Below are 10,898 nucleotides of genomic sequence, written 5' to 3'. Positions count from 1 at the left end.
TGTATAAACATGTATTAGTACTGTCATTGTTTATTACTTCATTATAATTTTGCACATCACAAATACATGAATTTATGCATTAATCACATTGATACAATTCACAGTTCGCCGGTAATTTCTTTTATAAATCAGTCGTCCCTTCTGAAAGTCATTGAATAATTCTCACCCTGCTGGTGGTTATAATATAATATAATAATAATATAATATAATATCAAGATGTACACAAACTTTTTTTTTTTTTTACAAAGCAGCATTGGATTATATTATTACATTTGTTTAATCAATTATATTACCTGATTATTATATAATATATATTAATATAACTGTATTATTATTATAATACACTTATATTATATGGTTATATAATAGCCTTAGCCTATATATTATATAGCCTATTTTATGATTATATTATATATTAAATTTGTTTAATCAAGAAATAAAACAAAAACACGGATTGATGTAATTTATATGATAAGAGATGTATGATTATTTTACTGTTGAAATGCAGTGATGTGCAAAATGACATTTCTTGCAAGCTTTATTTATAGATGACAAATGACACTCGACGATGCTGCTCAGTCATGCAGGATTCAACTTGTTTTAAACTTGAAACCGCAACATGATGATGCGAGAGAGAGAGAGAGACTCTGAGAGAGAGAGAGAGAGAGAGCGAGCGAGCGAGCGCAGGAAGGGTGAGCGCGCGGAGCATCAGCACTCTCTCAGCATCAGGATCAGCGCTCGCTCGGTCGGTCGGTCGGTTGTCGAGAGCGCACGGGCCGGACTGATCAGGAGGAGGAAGCAGGTAAGAGCGCTGACTCTCTGACTTACTCTGGAAAACTGCTGACAAGTCTAGGCTACAACCCCTACTACTTTTATTGATGACATTACTTCAGTAGGCTATCACTTGGACATGTTAGAAAATTAGACAACAATGAAGCAACCAATGCTTTCAGTTGGCCATTCAATTTTTATATGTTGTGTTCTATAATATTTCAGTGTTTTATTATCTTTTAAGTTAAAAAAAAAACCTTTGAATGTTTATTAGTTTTTTGGGTAAGTGTTGCGCGTATCGGGTAGCGGTGCACGCGCCTGCTGCGCGTGTCGTTATTTATTCATATGTCATGCGAGCACACGAGTGTGAACTAGCGGGTTGCCATGAGCGCACGAGAAGCTCGTGAGGGGTTTCACCCCCGGAAACTTATTGAAGAACCAAATAAAACAGCGTGTCAATTGATAAGCGCATTTAATGTTATTATGACTGATGGTGACACTGATGAAAGAGGAATGGCTGGCATAGCATTAGTGACACTATACGAGTTTATAATGTTGTGTGGTGGCAGGAGGGGAATTTGTGATGTTATATCAGCATGCATATAGACTTCCAGCTGGATAGCTGATCTGATCACCTGTGCATGCATAAGCGCTCTGTGATCCAATCCCAATGGCTTGTATCAATCTGCTTGTTTCAATCCCCCCCCCCCCAATGAGGGTCTGATATTATGAAGTGTATTATGAAGTTGTCTTTTTTGCCTTTCATACAAGGTTATAAATAAACCGCTTTGAGCTGTGATGAGATACTGTACCTCATTACATTTGAGATTGTTCACCTTTTAGTTTGGGTGAACTCAGTTGACTTATTTGATTACAAGGACTTATTGATTATTATTACGTGGCTCTGTGGAATACTTGATTCTGATTGGTCAATAGCACCACCCAGCGGTAAGTTATTCCCAGATAAAAACCGCTCAAAACAGATAACGCAGGCTCATCCGGGTTACTGAAGTCAGCAGTGCTATACACCTATGTTTTTTCTTCACGGAAGTTTTTTATTTGGTGAGCTAATAAAGTATTAAAACTCTTTTTATGATAATGAGATACACACAGCTACCGATTCGCGTCGAAGTCCTCATCACCCTTTCATCTCATTTTGAGAGAACCACCAGCTGGATGTACATTATCCCTTACTTGATTAGTTCTCCAATTCTTCAGTTTTAGGACTTGCCTCTCAACTGTTGATCAGTTTGGGAACATTGGAACAACTTTCATATAAAAGGCAATGGCATGAGCTCTGTTCCAAAACGTATGAGCTGCATTTTAAAGCATCCTACAGTAGGTGCACCGTGCACTCAAGATAAAGGCTTTTCAAAAGGTTGATAACCTTTTTTGGGCATTTTAGCACCATTGAATGCATCCTGTGCTAAGACAGCAATCCCACAATGTATCAGTGAAATTTTCTCCATGTGTGTGTGTGCATCCTGTGCTAAGAAAGTAATCCCACAATGTATCAGTGAAATTTTCTCCATATGTGTGTGTGTGTGAAATAGTTTATTAAATGAAAAATGTAATATTTTACCGAATATTTGTTGTGCTATATATTTTTTATGGTTAATAAATAAAATATTGTGTCATTGGCTTGTCAAATTTGCAAACTCAATATTGAAAATGAAATGTTCATGAAGGCAGCTGCCTATGTAGGGAGTAGACAGCCAGACAGCTCAGCTTTTGAAACCGAGCCATTTACCTTTTTATATATTATGGCTACAAAACAATGACGAATTTAGGCTAAAATGATTTGGGTTGAAGTGTTATGAAGGTATTATGGCTGGTCTGAATTCTTGATGAGTTTGTGAGGAGAGAACGTCAGTTTATACATCAGCGTGACATCATCAGGACTTTGGTTGCATTAGCTTTGTTAGAATAATAAAAAATGATGAATGCTTGGCGGAGGTATGTTTGTGTGCGTGCACAAGTGTTTCTGCTTGATATAGAATCTTCTGGCTCCTCTGCCACGCTTTCTCACTCGGCATGTCTGTCACTCCTTTCAAATCCACTCTGAAAACGAGTACAGAGAAAGAGAGAGGGAGAGAAGGATGATCATTTGAAATGAAGGCTTGCGATGGGACAGGTATTTTGAGTGACAGGCCGAAATGAATGGCTGTAACAACAGAGAAGGAGAGGGGAATGAATTGCAGATACAGTGACGAACAGGTGAAGAAAATAAAAGATGAATCTGAGGGATAAAATGGGAGAATTCTGATCAATGAATCCCACTCCGCTGGTTTTAGCTTTTGGCTCCCATTCGCTTTCTCGTTTCTCTTTCTCACCCATTCTATCTGAGTGTCCCGTCTGTGCGAGGTCATTAAATCAGGAGGGTCAGTCAGGCAGAACGTAGAGAGGTCACAGGGACAGAATAAAGAAGATGAGGGGTGCAGAAGGAGAGGAGAGTGAATTTTGGACAGGACCCTCCCATCAAGCAATATGCATATTCTGCATTCAGAATTGAATAGCATACTGCACACTGCACAGTAGGGATGAACTGATATTTTGGCCAGGCTGATAATCTTCACAGTATATGTGCACAGAGTTAAATAGTATTAAGCTAAGGATTACATCCTTCTTTATATTTTTGACCTCACTGATAATTTCCAAATACAGTTTTGGAGCTGAACACCTTTTGCCATTATGAGGGATTGCGATTTTAATTGAGCACAGATGTGACTGTGACATGATGCTCGTAAGAACAAGCTGTTTGTTCGGTCAGAGAGGGTGAGCTAATGGTTGCTCGTGTGCTTTATGATGTAACAGACTTCAGAGCTGGGTTCAGTTCACCCCAACAGTGATAAATCTGTCATTATTTACTCATGCTTATGTTGTTCCAAACCAGTCTGTGTAACATAAAAATGAATTTATGAAGAATGTTTTGAGCACTTTTTCAATATAATTGTAAATAAAGGCAAGGGCTGTATCATAAAAATGATCCATATGACTTGAGCACTATTACAAGTCTTCTGAATAGTTTTGTGTGAGAAATAAACCAAAGTTTTAGTAAAAATCTTAATATCCACCCTAGTTCACCTTGATTCATGAATTAATTGGAAGATTTTTTTATTTTTAGTTAATCCAGTTCGCAAAACGAATATTAAGCACATTCCATTCTCATTGACTCAAGGCAATGCATTTTTAAACAGGCATTACATACACAGTATGTGACATTGAGATATTTTTTTTTTTTGTAGAACCAGCTCTTTAGTATTTTGTGAATATTATATTTTTTTGATTGAATTGTGCATTTCTATTCTCAAAGTCCTTACAAAGTGTATTATCTCTATAAAGGCCTTTGGCTCATACAGAATGAACGGATCATCTTGGTAAATTCAACACAAGCGGATCAATTGTTATAGCCTAAGCCTAGCAAAACATGCGTTCCCTTATTTTCTTTTTATTTACCCAGAATGATTAAAATGATTCAGTACTGTATAATGGCAAGTAATCACCTCATCTGTGGTGTTACATATCAGATTTCGACTACAAGTGTCACATTTGTGTGTATTTTGTTGTACTGTGTAAATAAGCAGGTATGAATCTGTAAAGTTTGTGAAGAGCGTGCGCGCGCGCGAGAGAGGAGCATATGGAGTACACTTGCGAACGCCCTCTCCTGTTCATCCATAACTCAAAGCTGTAGGATTTGCAGTGTTCAATTACAGCCCCTCTCATAAATAATCTGACGGAGGCCGGTCATAATACCCCATTCAGTGTTAGCTTTACAGCGTGACAAATCCTTGTTGTTGGTATTTATGTACAGAATGCAGCCTTGGGAATGTGTGTCTGTGTGTGTGTACACAAACAACAGTCAACTCATTTTTTTTGTGGATCTTTTATTAAAATTCCACTGTTTATAATCCTCTAATAAAGGGAAAAAATGAGACAAAGCATCTTCGGGTCACATTTAAATGAAGTAGGCTATATACTGTATATTTTATGAAATTAATGTTTTCTCCATAACGTTATATTCATGATATTTTAGCACTTTTTGTGATTCTCATTAAATTCTCATTACTGTAATGCAGTGGTATTTATTTAAATCAGAATAAATAAGTCTGTTAAACAAAATAATACCATGATGTTTATTTCTTAACAGTTTACAGTAAGTAATATATCAGTGGAAGTGTTTTTTTTCATTATAGTAATGAGAATAGAGTGTGCTTAATATTAGTTTGACCTGTATTATTGTTGATTATTATTAGTTTTATGTTTACGTGTCAATTAACCAATATGCACACTGGTTTTTAATTGTTTTAAAAAACTGCAGACTCATTACACTGCAACAATAAAACATAATATGCATTATGAATATTTTTATAATAATAGCAACAAAAAATAATAATATTAGTTATTATTTTGACATTTTATTATTTAACATTTTATCAGTAGACCAGACATTAAAGATACAACTGGTGAATGGTTATACGTCAATTTTATTGTTGTAAAAATGTCACACTATACAAAACATCTTAATGGTACTACTAAAAGCAGACTGCAAAATACAATTGTGTTGAGATCGTTCACAAATGTTCCAATTTGTTCAAGTCCTTCAGATTGAGGATTTGTTCACTTTCAAATTATTGATCAGTCTTAATCAATCGTGTGAGATTTGGGCGGGAACATCTGTTTGACTCGCCAATAGCAGAGGACACTGCATTCACCTACAGAACATTTACTTCTGATGAACAACAGAGCATGTGATGCTGGAAGTAAAGATGTTTTATTCTACATCTTTGTATTGTTTCACATGTATGCTGTCAGAAAAGCTGCAAGTTTCCCCGTCTGATGGGTTTATTGTAGTAGTGGACCTCTCCACAACACAACAGCTGCCCCCTCTTTCTCTCTATCTCTCTGAGAATTCTGACAGTTTGTTTTGCAATGCAATAATAGAGGAAGCCTATAACAAACTCTCTGTGGAGAGAGGGATGAGGCAGAAAAGAAAAGATAGAGGCACAGAGAGCAAGAGAGAGAATATCAGTCCTTCTCCAGCTCTCCTCTCGTCTGACAGGTTATTGATTTAGGCATTTTGTCGGCGCAGTGAGCTTGTCTCGCCTGCCTCGAAGTTTTGCTGCACATAAAGTCAAAGTCAGCGCACAGCACTGATACATGTTGAACATATTAGTCTGCACAAACCATTTAATACTCAAAACTCAATGTTCTCAGACCCCACAAATCTCACTTTTCTCTCTCTTTGTTGAGTTTGATCTGTTGCAATTCAGACTCGCACGTATCTTTTTACACATGAACCATTAGGTTTCTGAGTGTGCTATTTTTTTTAATTGTGGGTACCACTTTTATTAAAAAAGTCAAACTTTCATAGGATTTATTTTCTTTTTTAAATTGAACTAAGATCGATAATTAGAATCTCACTGTGTAGGCAATGTGAATGATTCTCCTTGGTCATGATGCAGTTCATTGGGGAGAAAAAAATCTTACCAAGGCTGCATTTATTTGATGCAGTAAAAACAGAAATGGTGTGAAATATTTCATTTAAAATAAGTTTTTTAACCTTTGAATGGTAGTGTATGTATAAAAAAGTAATAAAAAAAGCTAAAATAAGACCTCAACGTCCCCCAGTGTGTACCAAAGAATGGAAAATGTAGCAGGCAATCATACAAGAAAGGTTTTAAAATAAAAAGGAAATCAAAATTGATCCTATTTACTTTCTATGTATACCTTTGTGGTCATGATTAGTCAGTTATTCTGAAGAAAATTATTGGTCTTGATAGTTTTAATCAAAATCTACTTTGTTTTGGCTAACATTATCAGTCCCTCTTAGGCCATGTCCACACGGACACGGGTATTTTTATAACCGGAGTTTTTCCTCTTGCGTTTTTGAAAAAATCTCCGTCTACATGAAAACGCAAAAACACGCTATCAAGCGCCGTCAAGAGCATTCCACACCAGCAGGCGGCGATATAACCCTAACCGTAAAGCCACGTTGGCCAATCAGAAGCCGTCAGCGGCGCACAATCTGATGTCAAACACAGCAGATAACGGCGCACACTTTGACGTTCAAGGCAAAAACTCCGGTTTTACTGTCTACACGACAACATTGCAACCGGCGTTTCTGAAAATCCTCACCCTGTCAGGGGTTTTCAAAAATGTTCGGTTTCAGTGACCTGATACTGCGTTTCCGTGTGGACGAACGGGCGAACCGCGTACAAAAAGTCACGGTTATAAAAGTACCCGTGTTCGTGTGGACAAGGCCTTATTTTGCAACCCCTCACCTCTAACTTCTTTTCACAAATTCAAGTTTAAAGTCGTATTTTCTTGGTATTTTTCAAGGATGGATCGCTGGGAAGTGATGCCACTCACACTTAGCATATCAGCGGTGGATTTCAGCCTGAGACGTACACGCTAGCCTGCTCCACTCTCTCACTCTACAGGAGACTAATTCATTTAGTTCTGCAGTTAGAGAAAGAGAAATAAAAAAAAAGTTGTAAGAACAAAAAGAGTGGCGAGCTGGGAAAGGAGAGACCTCACACGGTTGTGACTGGAGGAGAAGACGTGCTTGAGCGATAGTGACGGGATAAACCGCAGCACAGCGTCTCGCTAGGGCCCCATCCTGTCGCAGTAATTACCGTCTCTACAGGTCGCCAAATACTCACACATGCACAAACACATTATTCACCAAACAAAACAAGACGCTAACACACACATGTAGTCATGCTCAGCTACGTGATGCCACTGTTTCAGACTTAGCTTTGAGGCTGCAGGTGAGGAAGGTGTGTGTGTTTGTCTTGCAGTATCCTGCTGCTTTTACTGTATTGCAAGTGGACAGTATGCCTGTTTAGTACACACAGACAGACACACACACACACACACACACACACACACACACACACACACACACACACACACACACACGCACAATCGAATAACTAAATGCAGCACATTCATTCACACACTTGCGGGCTGCGTTTACATATAATGAGATTAAGTTGGAGCTCATGTACACTGAATACTGTGATTATGTTAATGTGATTATGCTCATAATTACAGTAACCATAATCACAGTCTAATATGTGGAGTTTAATCGCATGTATACGGTTTAATCGTATTTTTTCCACTCTGACACAGGTGTGCATGTGCTGCATATGGAGGAGGTTTAGCGCTCATTATCGGTTTTGAAAGCATGGCGGAACAGAAGTCCATGTTTCTGAGCGCCAATAAAACACATTATGTCTATGTCGTATAAAGCTATAAGCATAAACTTTGTTTCCTGAGCTCTCCAGAAGGGTTGCTTGCTTCTATAAAATGAGGGAGACCAACAAACTGGTCTGTATGCGTGATGAACTGGAAAGCTTCCTATTTTAAAGCATAAAAACACAACTCCTAGCGGATAATGCATCTAAACAGGATTGAAAAGATTTCTGCATGTCATATAAATTCCTTATTCTGATTATTGACTGCAATCAAACTATTGGTGTACATCTGCAATCCCATGTACATGTTTCTTGCTAATATTTCAAATTATTCGCTAAGAAATGTGCTTTTACTACTACCCACAACACAGAACGTTCAGTTGCAAATGTAACATCTCTTTGTTGTTGTAGTTTTTATTTGCCTGTTTAAAATGTTTACCAAATGGCTGTCCCCTTAAATAGTGTCCCATTTAAGGGTTTAGGGGGCGATTTCAGACACAGCCCTGGTATTTTCACAATCCGATAGCTATCCGATCAATGAAAAGAAAACGCATGAAGTGACCAAGTGTAAACAGATCCTTTGATGAATAGATAGTTTAAAAAAAACCTGCATTTATTTTAAATAGACATTTTTAATAAATGTTTTTAATGTCACTTTTGATCAATTTAAAGGACAATTCCGGTGAAAAATGAACCTAGGGGTAATTAACACATGGTTACCGAGGCGATCGTTCTCTGGGATGCGTTTTCATGATAATCGAATGTAAAGAGTTTTATCTCTAAAAACAGATTAGCTTATAACGCTAGTATATGGGGCATATAATAGGTAAAAGTAAATCGCTAGTTAATACCACTAACAAGGCTCAAAATAGCCCCACACTAACACGGTAGCATAATGAGGGTCCCTACATGCAAACCGAAGCATTGAGAACTTTGTAAGTGTACAGACAGTTTAATAAGAAGATACTTTATAAAGACATACATTACGCGTATACTGGCAGGAGCCATCTTGGAAAACAGTCTCGACCAGTCAACCCACGAACGCCTTGCTAAAGTGAGCTGGTCGATAGGAATTACGTTTGTGAAATCTCATGGTGAAATCTAACGTAGCACGGCGTTCGTGGCTTGACTAGTAAGCTAATCTGTTTTTAGAGATAAATCTCTTTACATTCGATTATCATGAAAACCCATCCCAGAGAACGATCGACTCGGTAACCATGATGTGTTAATTACCCCTAGGTTCATTTTTCACCAGAATTGTCCTTTAATGCATCCTTGTTGAATAAAATTATTAATTTCTTTAAAAGATAAATCTTACTGAGCACAAACTTTTGAATGGTAGTGTACATCAAATATGTCAATTTTGGGGTGTTTAAAATAAACTGGTGCAAAAATTTTTGTAACAATTTTCACTCAGAAATTGCTAGAAATTTCACAAATGATTACAAAGAAACGACAAGTAGCACATTGAATTTAATGTGAAATCTTGAAGTAGAAAGACTGAAATAGTCTAGTTTTTTTTCATGTAAAACATACTCTAATTTATACAGTGTAAAACGCACAATGTCTGTCACATGAAGCTTAAGCATGAGTAAGAGTAAAATGTGTCCTTTTCTATTCCACCATATTTACATATTTACAGAGCGTCACACATCATCGGTCTGCCATGATGTGAACAGAAAGAAGTGTGAATGTATACAAGACCATACAGTACAGTTAAAATGGCAGTACTCCACATAATTTTACTGCGATTGTTAATTGAGCACAATCACATTAACATAATCACAGTATTTCGCCTGACCTCCAACATAATCACTGATCTGGCTTAATGGCATTACAAAAGTGCATGTTAGCATAACCAATATTTTTAGAGATCGACTTTTCTAAAGCAAGCATACGGATGCCATATTGTTTATAAAACAGGTTAGTCAATATTAACTTCTTGTTGTATAAAAGCAATATTTGCAGTCGAGCGATACTGAATGCAAGGCTGTGATTACCTACAGCACTTAATTCAACCCTATGATACTGATCATTAGAAGTGAATGAGAAGAAATATCCCATTATACAGTGGAAAAAGGACACACAAAATAATTAGCCTGTGCAGACAGCAGGATAATAAGATCATGAGAGGTTGGTCACTTATGTGGAACCAGCGACTCAATGAAGACTCAAGCTTACAATGATCTTAGCGATGGGGCAGAGGAGAACAAAGTGAAGTGTTTTACTCTGTGAGGTTAAGTCCTGTCACACATAATCTCACTGAAATCCATTGTGAGGAAAGGATACGGTGGATGCATTTTTATCTCACCCACTCTACCGGCTTTGAGAGAACTCATCATAACTTCCTATACATTTACCGCAAACAGCCGTCAACCGCTATCATCAAGAATTATAACCCATTGTACTTTGATAGTGTTGTTTACTCTGTTAATTGATGTAGTAGTCGTATTACAGTCAGCAGATGGCTTTGTTGGGTTATCAAGGTCTTTATTGTACCTTTAATTGTGAACAATGACTGATTAAACTGCTATTATGTGCCAATAATCCAAATGGTGCTGTGGAAAGTCAAATTTCCTGCAAAGATACAGGTCGTAATAATTCATGCAGTCACTTTTTGATTTTTATGGGTGTTGCGCAACACGTCAGGAATTTCAAATGAATGTCACTCTCTCAAGTCAACATACTTTATGTTAGAAAAATGCTAAAGAAAGTTAATTATGTTTGTCACATTCATCTTTAGTTTCACTTTCATGGACTTTCAGTTTGTTTTTCTTCATCGCATGTGTTCCTGTTCGATTTTCCCGCCACTCATCAGTTGTCATGGACACTCATTAGATCATCACACCTGTTCGCCATCTCCTCATTATCACTGTGTATTTCAGTTCTTCATCTTCACTCTACGTTGTTGGTTGTTGTTTATGTGTA

General features: G+C 37.3%; 1 protein-coding gene across 1 annotated transcript in view; it reads left to right on the top strand.

Moving 5' to 3' along the window:
* The first annotated feature begins 724 nt into the window (after positions 1-724).
* cdh23 (cadherin-related 23) overlaps positions 725-10,898 on the top strand; it is a 221,557-nt gene continuing 211,383 nt past the window's right edge. Inside the window, exon 1 of the mRNA XM_079634138.1 lies at positions 725-802. The gene's annotated coding sequence lies outside the window, so the exon portion shown is untranslated. The remainder of the gene's footprint in view (positions 803-10,898) is intronic.

This window comes from Phoxinus phoxinus (assembly GCF_949152265.1).
Source record: "Phoxinus phoxinus genome assembly, chromosome: 14".
In the NCBI taxonomy this organism is placed as follows: Eukaryota; Metazoa; Chordata; class Actinopteri; order Cypriniformes; family Leuciscidae; genus Phoxinus; species Phoxinus phoxinus.
This window is presented reverse-complemented; position numbering and strand designations above follow the sequence as displayed.